At 42.7% G+C, this 13764-nt stretch overlaps 13 non-coding genes across 13 annotated transcripts; 3 read left to right on the top strand and 10 right to left on the bottom strand.

Annotated features, from left to right (window-relative positions):
• Positions 1-1289: 1289 nt before the first annotated feature.
• On the bottom strand, positions 1290-1363 carry trnat-agu (transfer RNA threonine (anticodon AGU)). Its single transcript has one exon. It is a non-coding gene; the product is annotated as a tRNA-Thr (tRNA).
• A 423-nt stretch (positions 1364-1786) lies between these two features.
• On the bottom strand, positions 1787-1859 carry trnak-cuu (transfer RNA lysine (anticodon CUU)). Its single transcript has one exon. It is a non-coding gene; the product is annotated as a tRNA-Lys (tRNA).
• Positions 1860-1951: 92 nt separating this feature from the next.
• Positions 1952-2090, top strand: LOC130375078 (U4 spliceosomal RNA). The gene has a single exon (XR_008893754.1). It is a non-coding gene; the product is annotated as a U4 spliceosomal RNA (small nuclear RNA).
• Positions 2091-2306: 216 nt separating this feature from the next.
• trnat-agu (transfer RNA threonine (anticodon AGU)) lies at positions 2307-2380 on the bottom strand. Its single transcript has one exon. It is a non-coding gene; the product is annotated as a tRNA-Thr (tRNA).
• A 423-nt stretch (positions 2381-2803) lies between these two features.
• trnak-cuu (transfer RNA lysine (anticodon CUU)) lies at positions 2804-2876 on the bottom strand. The gene has a single exon. It is a non-coding gene; the product is annotated as a tRNA-Lys (tRNA).
• Positions 2877-2968: 92 nt separating this feature from the next.
• On the top strand, positions 2969-3108 carry LOC130375147 (U4 spliceosomal RNA). Its single transcript, XR_008893813.1, has one exon. It is a non-coding gene; the product is annotated as a U4 spliceosomal RNA (small nuclear RNA).
• Positions 3109-3323: 215 nt separating this feature from the next.
• On the bottom strand, positions 3324-3397 carry trnat-agu (transfer RNA threonine (anticodon AGU)). Its single transcript has one exon. It is a non-coding gene; the product is annotated as a tRNA-Thr (tRNA).
• A 423-nt stretch (positions 3398-3820) lies between these two features.
• trnak-cuu (transfer RNA lysine (anticodon CUU)) lies at positions 3821-3893 on the bottom strand. The gene has a single exon. It is a non-coding gene; the product is annotated as a tRNA-Lys (tRNA).
• A 92-nt stretch (positions 3894-3985) lies between these two features.
• Positions 3986-4124, top strand: LOC130375067 (U4 spliceosomal RNA). The gene has a single exon (XR_008893744.1). It is a non-coding gene; the product is annotated as a U4 spliceosomal RNA (small nuclear RNA).
• Positions 4125-4340: 216 nt separating this feature from the next.
• Positions 4341-4414, bottom strand: trnat-agu (transfer RNA threonine (anticodon AGU)). Its single transcript has one exon. It is a non-coding gene; the product is annotated as a tRNA-Thr (tRNA).
• Positions 4415-4837: 423 nt separating this feature from the next.
• On the bottom strand, positions 4838-4910 carry trnak-cuu (transfer RNA lysine (anticodon CUU)). The gene has a single exon. It is a non-coding gene; the product is annotated as a tRNA-Lys (tRNA).
• Positions 4911-5357: 447 nt separating this feature from the next.
• On the bottom strand, positions 5358-5431 carry trnat-agu (transfer RNA threonine (anticodon AGU)). Its single transcript has one exon. It is a non-coding gene; the product is annotated as a tRNA-Thr (tRNA).
• Positions 5432-12293: 6862 nt separating this feature from the next.
• On the bottom strand, positions 12294-12366 carry trnak-cuu (transfer RNA lysine (anticodon CUU)). Its single transcript has one exon. It is a non-coding gene; the product is annotated as a tRNA-Lys (tRNA).
• Positions 12367-13764: the final 1398 nt, after the last annotated feature.

Below are 13764 nucleotides of genomic sequence, written 5' to 3'. Positions count from 1 at the left end.
GAATCAAGCATCGTAGCGAAATACAGTTTATATCGTGTTTTATTGTACATTTAGCGCATTTTGTAAATCCCGTTGATTTCTGTTGGAAGACTCATTGCTCGTTGGCCGGAAGCGGAAAGGGAACTCGTTTCGTTGTAGTTCAAATTTGGTTGTAGTCTTTTCGCTCGGTTCTAGCCCTACTGTTGAGTCGGAGAACCGAGCGAAAAGACTACAACCAAACGTAAACAGCCCCCATTTCCGTTTCCGGCCTACAGGCAATGGTTCTAGGAGGTATTCTAGTCCGCTGAGCTATGAGCCAGAGAGCTAACGTTATGGATTGTACATATTTATAATTCGAAATTCGTCTCAGCCTTTATACCACAGATACTCTAGGGTCTATAGCATATAACCGTGTTGTCTGATTACAGTTTGATTTATTTTTCACAATTTAACAGATCTCGTTTTGAAGAATAATCACCGCGCCATTCGTTTCAATGGGAATCGGGACGGTCTATAGTTTCAACATAAAGTGTATTTATATTTTTTAATTCGTCCCAGCCTTTACACCACAGACACTATAGGGTCTATAGCATATAACCGCATTTTCTGATTGCAGTTTAATGTAACAGTAAGCTGACAACACCGCAACTGCAAATTAACCACACGGATATAACCGGCAGCCGGTCAAACAAATGTTCTCATTAGCACGTTAGCCTACGTTAGAAAGCCTGACGTTTTTGAAGCGTACCAACGTCACTCCTGTCTAGTACGGAATCAAGGCAGCTACAGACCCGAAGATGACATGTTTACACGGGTTGGCCAAACGAACAAGCTTGGAATAAATATTTATGAAAGCTTGCGTTCGCCGATTACTTGGACGACGCCCCCCCCCCCCCCCCCCCCCCCGAAATATTTTTATTGCAGATCTCCATGAATCACACAAATGACCTTTTTCGGAACAAAAACGGCGAATTTCGCCGAAAGGTGACAAGTTTGCATCCCTGAATAATTGTTGGTTGAAAAGTTAACCCAATACCCCACCAGGATGGCTCTAAACTTGCAATCCATTGCAATTCTTGCCTGTCTCCAACAGGCTTGAAATTAGGTCTAAAACACATGGCAAGTGGTGAAAGAAAGCTCTGCAAGACAGTGGCTACTTTGTATTATGCTTTTCCCTGCCCTCCCAAGAATGAAAGACAGATTGCTGTGAATAGTTGACATCTTGTTCACATTGAAGGAAATTCTATGGTAGATACTTTGCAAGTTTACAACCGCTAGCAAAAAATAGTTTATGCAAGAACCCGAATTACCGGTACTGCTGGGATTTGAACCCAGGATCTCCTGTTTACTAGACAGGCACTTTAACCAACTAAGCCACAGCACCACAATGGACTAAAATTAAATACTTCAATTCTTGTAATAACCGCTTAAGAAATCAATCATTCATAACAATTCTTGCCTGTCTCCAACAGGCTTGAACTTATGTCTAAAACACATTTATCTAATGGCAAGAGGTAAAAGTAATCGGTGTAAGCCCCTGGGTACTTTGCTTTATGCTTTTTCCTGGACAACCAAGGGTCAAAGACAGATTGCTATGACTAGTGGACAACCTTGAGATGCTCTGAAGACTGAGTTTGCCGGGTTTTATAATCTACAATGCCCTGCCATTTTTCAATATTAACTTGGCAATACAATATAATCAACATGCAAGAATCACATTATCTCCTTAAGAGTTTAGCTTTCCATTGCCAGAGATTATGTTTACAGTGAACGCGCAAACTTCTTGAAAGATTACCATAGTGTTAATTGCCCAATGTGGGGCTCGAACCCACGACCCTGAGATTAAGAGTCTCATGCTCTACCGACTGAGCTAACCGGGCATTTACATCAATTTAAATGTTTCAAAATTTTCGACATTTCTTGTGTAGCCCAAACTATAATAACCTATAACAATCTTTGGCAGCCGCCAGTTTTTCTTTCGCAGAGCAAATATCAAAGTCTGTGAAGTACAACTGAGATGTTATAATTGTTGGTTGAAAAGTTAACCCAATACCCCACCAGCATGGCTCTAAACTTGCAATCCATTGCAATTCTTGCCTGTCTCCAACAGGCTTGAAATTATGTCTAAAACACATGGCAAGAGGTGAAAGAAAGCTCTGCAAGACAGTGGCTACTTTGCATTATGCTTTTCCCTGCCCTCCCAAGAATGAAAGACAGATTGCTGTGACTAGTTGACATCTTGTTCACATTGAAGGAAATTCTATGGTAGATACTTTGCAAGTTTACAACCGCTAGCAAATAATAGTTAATGCAAGAACCCGAATTACAGGTACTGCTGTGATTTGAACCCAGGATCTCCTGTTTACTAGACAGGCACTTTAACCAACTAAGCCACAGCACCACAATGGACTAAAATTAAATACTTCAATTCTTGTAATAACCGCTTAAGAAATCAATCATTCATAACAATTCTTGCCTGTCTCCAACAGGCTTGAACTTATGTCTAAAACACATTTATTTAATGGCAAGAGGTAAAATAAATCGGTGTAAGCCCCTGGGTACTTTGCTTTATGCTTTTTCCTGGAAAACCAAGAGTCAAAGTCAAATTGCTATCACTAGTGGATGACCTTGAGATGCTCTGAAGACTGAGTTTACCAGGTTTTATAATCTACAATGCCCTGCCATTTTTCAATATTAATTTGCCAATACAATATAATCAACATGCATGTATCACATTATCTCCTTAAGAGTTTAGCTTTCCTTTGCCAGAGACTATATTTACAGTGAGCGCGCAATCATCTTGAAAGATTACCAAAGTGTTAATAGCCCAATGTGGGGCTCGAACCCACGACCCTGAGATTAAGAGTCTCATGCTCTACCGACTGAGCTAACCGGGCATTTACAGCAATTTCAATGTTTCAAAATTTTCCACATTTCTTGTGTAGCCCAAACCATAAAAACCTATGACAATCTTTTGCAGCCGCTAGTTTTTCTTTCGCAGAGCAAATATCATAGTCTGTGAAGAACAACTGAGATGTTATAATTGTTGGTTGAAAAGTTAACCCAATACCCCACCAGGATGGCTCTAAACTTGCAATCCATTGCAATTCTTGCCTGTCTTCAACAGGCTTGAAATTATGTCTAAAACACATGACAAGAGGTGAAAGAAAGCTCTGCAAGACAGTGGCTACTTTGCTTTATGCTTTTCCCTGCCCTCCCAAGAATGAAAGACAGATTGCTGTGACTAGTTGACATCTTGTTCACATTGAAGGAAATTCTATGGTAGATACTTTGCAAGTTTACAACCGCTAGCAAAAAATAGTTAATGCAAGAACCCGAATTACAGGTACTGCTGGGATTTGAACCCAGGATCTCCTGTTTACTAGACAGGCACTATAACCAACTAAGCCACAGCACCACAATGGCCTAAAATTAAGTACTTCAATTCTTGTAATAACCGCTTAAGAAATCAATCATTCATAACAATTCTTGCCTGTCTCCAACAGGCTTGAACTTATGTCTAAAACACATTTATTTAATGGCAAGAGGTAAAATAAATAGGTGTAAGCCCCTGGGTACTTTGCTTTATGCTTTTTCCTGGACAACCAAGAGTCAAAGACAGATTGCTATGACTAGTGGACAACCTTGAGATGCTCTGAAGACTGAGTTTGCCGGGTTTTATAATCTACAATGCCCTGCCATTTTTCAATATTAACTTGCCAAGACAATATAATCAACATGCAAGAATCACATTATCTCCTTAAGAGTTTAACTTTCCTTTGCCAGAGATTATGTTTACAGTGAACACGCAATCTTCTTGAATGATTACCATAGTGTTAATAGCCGAATGTGGGGCTCGAACCCACGACCCTGAGATTAAGAGTGTCATGCTCTACCGACTGAGCTAACCGGGCATTTACATCAATTTCAATGTTTCAAAATTTTCGACATTTCTTGTGTAGCCCAAACTATAATAACCTATAACAATCTTTGGCAGCCGCCAGTTTTTCTTTCGCAGAGCAAATATCATAGTCTGTGAAGAACAACTGAGATGTTATAATTGTTGGTTGAAAAGTTAACCCAATACCCCACCAGGATGGCTCTAAACTTGCAATCCATTGCAATTCTTGCCTGTCTCCAACAGGCTTGAAATTAGGTCTAAAACACATGGCAAGTGGTGAAAGAAAGCTCTGCAAGACAGTGGCTACTTTGTATTATGCTTTTCCCTGCCCTCCCAAGAATGAAAGACAGATTGCTGTGACTAGTTGACATCTTGTTCACATTGAAGGAAATTCTATGGTAGATACTTTGCAAGTTTACAACCGCTAGCAAATAATAGTTAATGCAAGATACCGAATTACAGGTACTGCTGGGATTTGAACCCAGGATCTCCTGTTTACTAGACAGGCACTTTAACCAACTAAGCCACAGCACCACAATGGACTAAAATTAAATACTTCAATTCTTGTAATAACCGCTTAAGAAATCAATCATTCATAACAATTCTTGCCTGTCTCCAACAGGCTTGAATTTATGTCTAAAACACATTTATGTAATGGCAAGAGGTAAAAGAAATTGGTGTGAGCCCCTGGGTACTTTGCTTTATGCTCTTTCCTGGACAACCAAGAGTCAAAGACAGATTGCTATCACTAGTGGATGACCTTGAGATGCTCTGAAGACTGAGTTTACCAGGTTTTATAATCTATAATGCCCTGCCATTTTTCAATATTAACTTGCCAAGACAATATAATCAACATGCAAGAATCACATTATCTCCTTAAGAGTTTAGCTTTCCTTTGCCAGAGACTATATTTACAGTGAGCGCGCAATCATCTTGAAAGATTACCAAAGTGGTAATAGCCCAATGTGGGGCTCGAACCCACGACCCTGAGATTAAGAGTCTCATCTTCTACCGACTGAGCTAACCGGGCATTTACAGCAATTTCAATGTTTCAAAATTTTCCACATTTCTTGTGTAGCCCAAACCATAAAAACCTATGACAATCTTTTGCAGCCGCTAGTTTTTCTTTCGCAGAGCAAATATCATAGTCTGTGAAGAACAACTGAGATGTTATAATTGTTGGTTGAAAAGTTAACCCAATACCCCACCAGAATGGCTCTAAACTTGCAATCCATTGCAATTCTTTCCTGTCTCCAACAGGCTTGAAATTATGTCTAAAACACATGGCAAGAGGTGAAAGAAAGCTCTGCAAGACAGTGGCTACTTTGTATTATGCTTTTCCCTGCCCTCCCAAGAATGAAAGACAGATTGCTGTGACTAGTTGACATCTTGTTCACATTGAAGGAAATTCTATGGTAGATACTTTGCAAGTTTACAACCGCTAGCAAAAAATAGTTAATGCAAGAACCCGAATTACAGGTACTGCTAGGATTTGAACCCAGGATCTCCTGTTTACTAGACAGGCACTTTAACCAACTAAGCCACAGCACCACAGTGGACTAAAATTAAATACTTCAATTGCATGGTGAAAGAATACCCTCGAGACCATAGGGCCTATAAGAATCGGTCATAGTGATACAAGACTACCGATGGCCTAGTAATAAATGCCTGGGCCAAGAATGGAACCCGGAGGGATGCCTGGGCCGCGGGTGGAACCCAGAGGGAATGAGAAGAAAGAGAAGGGCCTATAAGAATCGGTCATAGTGATACAAGACTACCGATGGCCAAGTAATGAATGTGTATTAAATAATTCTATGTGGTAAGAAGGTTAGAGTCCTTTATCAGGGTTAGATTCCCTTTGCAGAGGAAACAGTATGCCTGGGGCACGAGTGACACACAGAGAGACAGTGTGTGTGTGTGTGTGTGTGTAAGAGGCCCAGAGAGAGAGTGACGGAGTGGCTGTGTGTGTGTGTGTGTGTGTAAGAGGCCCAGAGAGAGAGAAAGAAAGAGGACGAGCGTATTTGTGAGCCGGTTAAAGATAGAAATAAATCAATTAATGATAACCCGGCTATGTGTGCAACGCTTGCTTGCTTTGTTATGCTCAACGCTATTTTGCCGTGTCTGCTGATTGTAGGTGCGGGACACAGAATGAGAAGTCTGTTGATATGTTTCTGTGTGCGTCTGTGAGAAAGAGGGAATCTGTGAGTGAATCAGTGGGTGTGTATGCGTGGTCCGCTCTATCTTCGCCCGTTAAAACGGGTAAAGGAAAGAATAGATAGATTGATAATAATGAATAATGTCTCTCTGACGTATTGCGTCGGTCTATGGCTTAACCTGCGGAAATAGATAAATTGACAAATGATAAATAACCTTTTTTACGGTGTTGCTTCCATTTACTGTTGGACCCGTTAAAACTAGACCTAGATAAGTTGACAAGGATAAGTGATATCTCTTTTACTGTGTTTCTTTGAATTACTGCTGGACCTGTCGCATAGATAAACTGCGATACTAAACAACATCTCTTTGCCGCGTTGGTTGATGGTTTAGTCTGTTGAAGCAGATTAATCAATAAGGACAGATAACGATTATTGGCTATAAGGAATATCTGGATGTATTGAATAACGTCTCTAGGCCCTGTTGTTGTTTTTTGCTTCCCCCGCGCGTGTAAGCAAGAGGTGATGTTTCTGTGTGTGTAAGAGGCTGTGGGAGACAGAACGAGAGGTCTGTCGATACGTTTCTGTGTGTGCGTTTAGAGGAGACAGAATGAGAAAGGTCTGTTTAGGTGTGGGTGTGTGTAGGTGTGTGTGTGAGAGGGAGCGAGAGAGATAGCAAGGAGAGATAGCAAGGAGAGCTAAAGTCGAAGGACGATCGAGAGGGACCATTTTCCCTCTAGACAGTTGGAGGTAGCGATAGAGTGCGTGTTTTTCTAACAATGAACGGTTGTTTCAGGACCACGAGAAGGGGCTCTGTATGGTTTTCAGGCCCAGAGTGTAATCCCCTTTCCCATATGTGTAGTCCTCCCATTTGAGGTCCCCGTCCACCATATTTGAAGTCCTCTACTCCACCTCATGTTGTAGTTCCCCTCCCTAGAATTGTATGGAAGTTAGAACCTGTGAGGGCGTTTTGGTTCGGCCTGACGAGGCCTGTACCAATTTCGGTGGTCAGCTTCTAGTTTTGTGTATATAGAAATTTGGAAAGGGGGAGCAGTATTAAGTTATATATAATAAAGTGAAAAGTGAATTGTGAATGAAGGGACAGAAGGATCTTTTTGTGTGTGAGAGATAGTTATTAGGTCTTGTTCCATGATGGGGAGTTGAGGATGTTGCATTCCAGGCTTATCTGTTAACGGTCCTAGCTGCTGCTTGACCCTAAGGGGAGTGAGGAAGGGTGAGAGAGAGAGAACACATTTCCCCCCCCCATTTGTCGAGCTACACCATTCAGGCAGTACAGAGAGACACACTAACACACAGTACAGAGAAAGGAAATAGAGTGTGTTCAACTGAAAGCGTGTGGTGGCCATACGCCATAAAATACCACATATCCAAGGAATGCAGGTAGAGCTCTGTTGAGTTTTCAGGCTTTGATAAATTTGTAGTTCCCTGTCTGCCATGTTTGAAGTTCCTTGTAGTCTCTGTCCATAGGTTTCACCTGAACAACCCCTCTGCTGGCCGAGAAAAGGAACTACCACTGGTTTCTCCCACACCCAGCCCCCGGAGCACGCGCGCTCTCAAGGCGTTATGGCCGCACCCAATGTGGGAGGGAGACACGCAGAGAGAGAGAGAAGCCACATTCCACCCTTATCTGTTGTCTTGCACCAAACAGCACCCCGTACTGAGGAGGGAGAGAGAGCGTGTTCTCCTGAAGGAGGGAGAGAGTCACAGGGAGACACACAGTGGATATTCACATTATGGCTAATTTGTTTTAGTTTTAGTTTTGTTTTTTGTCTTCCTAGGACAACAGTTATCATTCATGATGATGAACATCGAAGTTCATGAGGAGGTTAGAAGGACAATAACGTTGATACTTTAATAGGACAACAGTGATGCTAATCTAATGCAATTGGACTAAAGAAGGTGTTGCTATCAACTCAGTGATTAATATTATTTTCACACAGGAAAGAATAATTGAACAAATATGGATATGATAAAGATGAGAATAATAATAAATAAAAAAAAACGTAATATTGATCAACTGTACAAGTAGGACAACACCTATTAAAATATGGGGTATATCTCTTTGGTCAAGGATGACAGGTGGATTAGCGCTACATCTGCTGGGAAGGGATCCTACATGCTATGTTGTCAATTTGGATTCGGAAGTAGTGGGTTTACCTTTCAAATGCCACTACTGCTGCTGCAACACTTTAATAATTTTAACTCTGATAAATGACTTTTTGTTTTATAGTTTCCCTGAGGTGTATTCATTACGCACACACACTTGGCTGCATAGGGCAGTTGGGGCTGAAGACTGTCTCCATCCCTCCACTTTGCGATCTATACCACCATATGGGTGGGGATTGATTGTATCTTCCAGGTACGGCATCCTGCAGCGAGTCAGTATGGAAGGCTGGTTAGCCAACGACGGGTAAGATCCCACCTTGACACCCGGGACGACCTAAGGCAGGCACAGTCACGATTACTTGGCAGAGTCGCTGTGGGCACTGGCTTACTTGATCATGAAGTCACGAGCTGCAACAATCATAGGAAGTGCCGGGTGGGGTGTAGGGTGGAGGAGGAACAGGAGTCAGATATGTCAGCTCTTGCAGCAGAGGTGGTCTTGGAACGGGGCATGTCGCGTTTTATTTTATTTTATTTTACCTTTGTGGTATAGAAGGCCACTAACGCATGTACGTTTTTTCGGTTTAGTGCATGACTTTGGAACAGCGTGGTTTCAGGCGGCTGATGGTAAACCCACCCATATTGGGCTTTGGATTTGGACATACTGGTTTCGATTTCCCTTCCCAAAAGATTGGTTTCAGTTTGCTGATGCTTAAGGTTAGACGTTTCGACGTTGGTTGCACCAACGGCGTTCTTAGATTGGCTTATCATTTAATGCGCATGGTTTTGACCATTGCGCAAGGGGGGAGGTATTGAGGAGAATTAAAAAAATATATATATATATATAATAATAATAATAATAATTAGAAAACAAGGTTTTTCTTCACCATACTTGCAAACAATGATTGACATCCAGCTAAAATGAGTGTGAAATATATAAAAAAAAAAAAAAAAAACACAGTGTTCAACAGATGGGTAGAAGCAGTCCCATCAAAAGACCAAAGTGCGGCTACAGTAATCAAGTTTCGGACTAGAGAAGGCATGACAAGGTTTGGAATTCCGTCAGAAATAAGTTCAGACAAAACGTTTATTCAGAGAACACTCAAACAAGTGATTCAACATTTGCATGTCAAATAAAGACTAGATTACGCCCCAATCCTCAACCACAAGGTATGGTGGAAAGAGTGAATGGGACGCTCAAGACAAAGAATTAACAACATTTGGGCAAGCACTAAATTGAATTGATGCACTACCACTGACACTAATGAGTTATCGCATGAAAACTAACAGAACGACGCATCTAACCCCGCATGAAATGCTTAAGGGTCGACCCATGCCTTCACTTAACATTCGAGGGTGCCAAAAGGGACTTCCATTAGAGTAATTAGAAATAGGATTAAGGAAAATATGTTTGAACATCTAACTGTTGTACATAAGTTTGTACTTCCAGCAAGAGAAACACAAAGTTCCAGGGCCAGAGGAGGAGCCAGATGCTGACACGCCCGGAGCCGACCAACTACCCAAGGATGATGCAATCAGATTTCGGCAGGGTTTGAATCAGTCCTGTTTTGGTGGTCCACTATTAACAAAAATGTTGATTGGATAAATAATATATACTATAATCAGCAACGTTTTGTCAATTTTTCCACGGATAAGGTCAAGGGACTATATAGATATAGATATGCTATTGGCAGAGCAAGGAGGGGTGTGTGGGATGATAAAGACGACATGTTGTACTTTTATCCCCAATAACACAGCACCGGATGGGTCGGTGGCCAGGGTGCTGGCAGGGTTACAGTCCCTCAGATTAGATTTGGCAGAGAGCTCCGGCATTAATGACCCCTTCACAGGATGGATGGAGAGCCCAATGAGCGATGGGCGCTACAGGTGCAGCAGGTGCCATCCAAGCTTACCTGGGGATCGAGAGTTTGGACGAGGGACCACCAGAGGGGCCCGACCTGATCCGGCTGGAGAACATGGAACAGACCCCTGCCCCACTGTCCAAGAGCCCCCACGCAATGCAGCGCACCAATACATGAAGATCATCCGGCCCCGGCGTCCTGTTTCCACCACCGTATGCTGAAACCCCACCACCCCCCCCCGCCTGTGACGTGCTAGTAACCTCTCCAGGTGGGCTGCCCCATTCCCGTCCCCGCCAACGGCACCACCCCCCTCCCACCTGATGCACCCACGTCGCCCGGACCAGGGATCTGCGTTCCGGTACCAGGGGTTGCGGCCCGTTCCCTTAAGGCTTGAGGGCGCCCCTGGCTGTATTCGCTTCTGTACGCTGTTTTTAGCCGCTCCCATATCTAGGCCCGCGTCTACGCAACCGACGCCGGGAACGCAAATGTTGTTGTTTATATCGCTGTCCCACTAGATGGAGCTCGGGGATACACACGGGCGAGATTCCAGGGGCCTTGATTGCCCGTTTATCAGATGAGGTCCTGAGCGCAGTTGAATAAAAGGGTCTAATGCTCAGGTGGCGCCTTGCGACCACCTGCCCGTGATGACGCTCAGGACCATTCCGTGGTTTCTTAGTTGTTCCCGTGCCCCGGGCCTACCCTGGATACCCCATGCGTGTGATTGCTTATTGTTACACGACCAGTTAACTCCTCCTCACATCCTTAGTGTGTGGTCATCTAGGGATGGGTTGAGGGGGATTGCCATTCGTTGTGTACCTCATATCTTTCTGATATTATTATTGTTATTTAGGGACACGTTTCATGGTTGCATTTCTTTCCTGTGATTATTATTGTGTAGTGTCTGTGTGATTGTTGCATTTTTGTTATTGTTTACTGTTAGTCTTATTGTTGCTTTTTGCTGATACTGTTATTGTTCGGAGTTTGTTTTATTGTTGCAATTCGTTGTTATTATTATGGTTTGGTGTTGGTTTTGTTGTGTGGCCAGCTTTGTTGTTGGTTGTTGTTTTTTTGGTATCGTTTGATATTTGTTTTAGTATTGTTGTATGCTTGTTGTATTTTTTTATTTTTTTATTTTTTTTTCTCTTTTTTGTGTATTATCTGCGGCCAGTATTGTTGGTATTGTCTGCTCGCGATGTAAGGCCGGGGTGGATGCCACCCCCTAGGTGGGGTGTGTATGGCATACCCATGTCTGAAGCATGGGTAGCGTTTCTCCCACGTGGTTCCCCATACACCCGGTCCAGCGAGTTGTTTTAGTCCCATGCTCATGGTTGTTTGTTTTTATGGTCATTTGCCTTCTTTCTGTTATTTCTAATGGTGTTATGATGGTAGTCCCGTGCTGGAGTCCTATCCCTCGTACCCCAAATGAGTAAAAGTCGTCTTGCGACGACTTGAGGGGGATATGTTGGGAAAAATAACCTGCTGAGTACATCACATGTACATTATAAATATAGCTAACTCCTACCCTAGCCTGATGAGCACATCACATGGACACATTATAATATAGTCAACTCTTGCTCTAACCCAACAACACAAACATGATAATATATAGTCAGGTCAAGGCCGGAGCTGAAGGCCCCATCTCCCAGGCAGGCAGATGGTGGACACTCAGACAATGCACCAGTATCATCTCCAGAACGGGAGAGCCACATTAATTATCACACAGGAGACATTTTGAGAGCTCTTCCCCGTTAGGAGGAACCAAGAGATACCTCTGCCCACACCAGGGGCCTGAGAGCCACATTAAATTATCACAAACGAGACATTTCAGGGGGGCACTCCCCGTTTTAATTTATGACACCGGAGACACAAGGAACTCTCCCCTGTTACAAAGCTCTCTCAGGGCCTGGGAGCCAAAACACACAGAACCACACACACCTCAAACGCACACACCTCATCGAGAGGAGGATACAGCATAAAAACTGTACCACACAGGGACTCTTCACCCTCTTCTTCTGAAGCAGACCTTCCACGGAGGCGAAGCTCTGGACGAACCATCAGCGCTGATTAGGGACTTAGACATATTCGATTTCTCACGCTTTATGACTCTGTATAACCGTTGCCACTTTACTTAATAAATCCAAGGTCCTCGTGCCGACAGACTTTATTACCTCTCCGTCTCATTTTATCTGATCCAGTAACTAGACAGACCGTTTTTCCCTTCACTATATTTACAGTGAGCGCGCAATCATCTTGAAAGATTACCAAAGTGTTAATAGCCCAATGTGGGGCTCGAACCCACGACCCTGCGATTAAGAGTCTCATGCTCTACCGACTGAGCTAACCGGGCATTTACAGCAATTTCAATGTTTCAAAATTTTCCACATTTCTTGTGTAGCCCAAACCATAAAAACCTATAACAATCTTTGGCAGCCGCCAGTTTTTCTTTCGCAGAGCAAATATCATAGTCTGTGAAGAACAACTGAGATGTTATAATCAGGGGTGCAAACTCATCAGGGATGAAAAAGGTGACAAGGACCCAAACCCCCTCGCGGAATATATATATATATATATATATATATATATATATACACACACACACAATATATATATATATATACACACACACAGTGTTGTGATAGTTCACTTTCTACGTGAACTAGTTCAAACAAATTTTAAAATGAACTAGTTCAGTTCAGCGTTCATAATTCAAAGATTTGAAGTAAGTTCACAGTTCCAAAAAACGAACTAGTTCATAGTTTTTTTTTTTCAAAATGTTGCTGTGAGCTATTATTTTTTTTCGGTATTTTGAACATCGAGCCCACTTCGTGATTTGTCTAGGATGAAATAGAGTGGTTGAATCAAGCATCGTAGCGAAATACAGTTTATATCGTGTTTTATTGTACATTTAGCGCATTTTGTAAATCCCGTTGATTTCTGTTGGAAGACTCATTGCTCGTTGGCCGGAAGCGGAAAGGGAACTCGTTTCGTTGTAGTTCAAATTTGGTTGTAGTCTTTTCGCTCGGTTCTAGCCCTACTGTTGAGTCGGAGAACCGAGCGAAAAGACTACAACCAAACGTAAACAGCCCCCATTTCCGTTTCCGGCCTACAGGCAATGGTTCTAGGAGGTATTCTAGTCCGCTGAGCTATGAGCCAGAGAGCTAACGTTATGGATTGTACATATTTATAATTCGAAATTCGTCTCAGCCTTTATACCACAGATACTCTAGGGTCTATAGCATATAACCGTGTTGTCTGATTACAGTTTGATTTATTTTTCACAATTTAACAGATCTCGTTTTGAAGAATAATCACCGCGCCATTCGTTTCAATGGGAATCGGGACGGTCTATAGTTTCAACATAAAGTGTATTTATATTTTTTAATTCGTCCCAGCCTTTACACCACAGACACTATAGGGTCTATAGCATATAACCGCATTTTCTGATTGCAGTTTAATGTAACAGTAAGCTGACAACACCGCAACTGCAAATTAACCACACGGATATAACCGGCAGCCGGTCAAACAAATGTTCTCATTAGCACGTTAGCCTACGTTAGAAAGCCTGACGTTTTTGAAGCGTACCAACGTCACTCCTGTCTAGCACGGAATCAAGGCAGCTACAGACCCGAAGATGACATGTTTACACGGGTTGGCCAAACGAACAAGCTTGGAATAAATATTTATGACAGCTTGCGTTCGCCGATTACTTGGACGACGCCCCCCCCCCCCCCCCCCGAAATATTTT

This window comes from Gadus chalcogrammus, chromosome 21, assembly GCF_026213295.1.
Source record: "Gadus chalcogrammus isolate NIFS_2021 chromosome 21, NIFS_Gcha_1.0, whole genome shotgun sequence".
NCBI lineage: Eukaryota > Metazoa > Chordata > Actinopteri > Gadiformes > Gadidae > Gadus > Gadus chalcogrammus.
The sequence above is the reverse complement of the archived record's forward strand: the minus strand, read 5'-3'. Positions and strand labels throughout refer to the sequence as shown.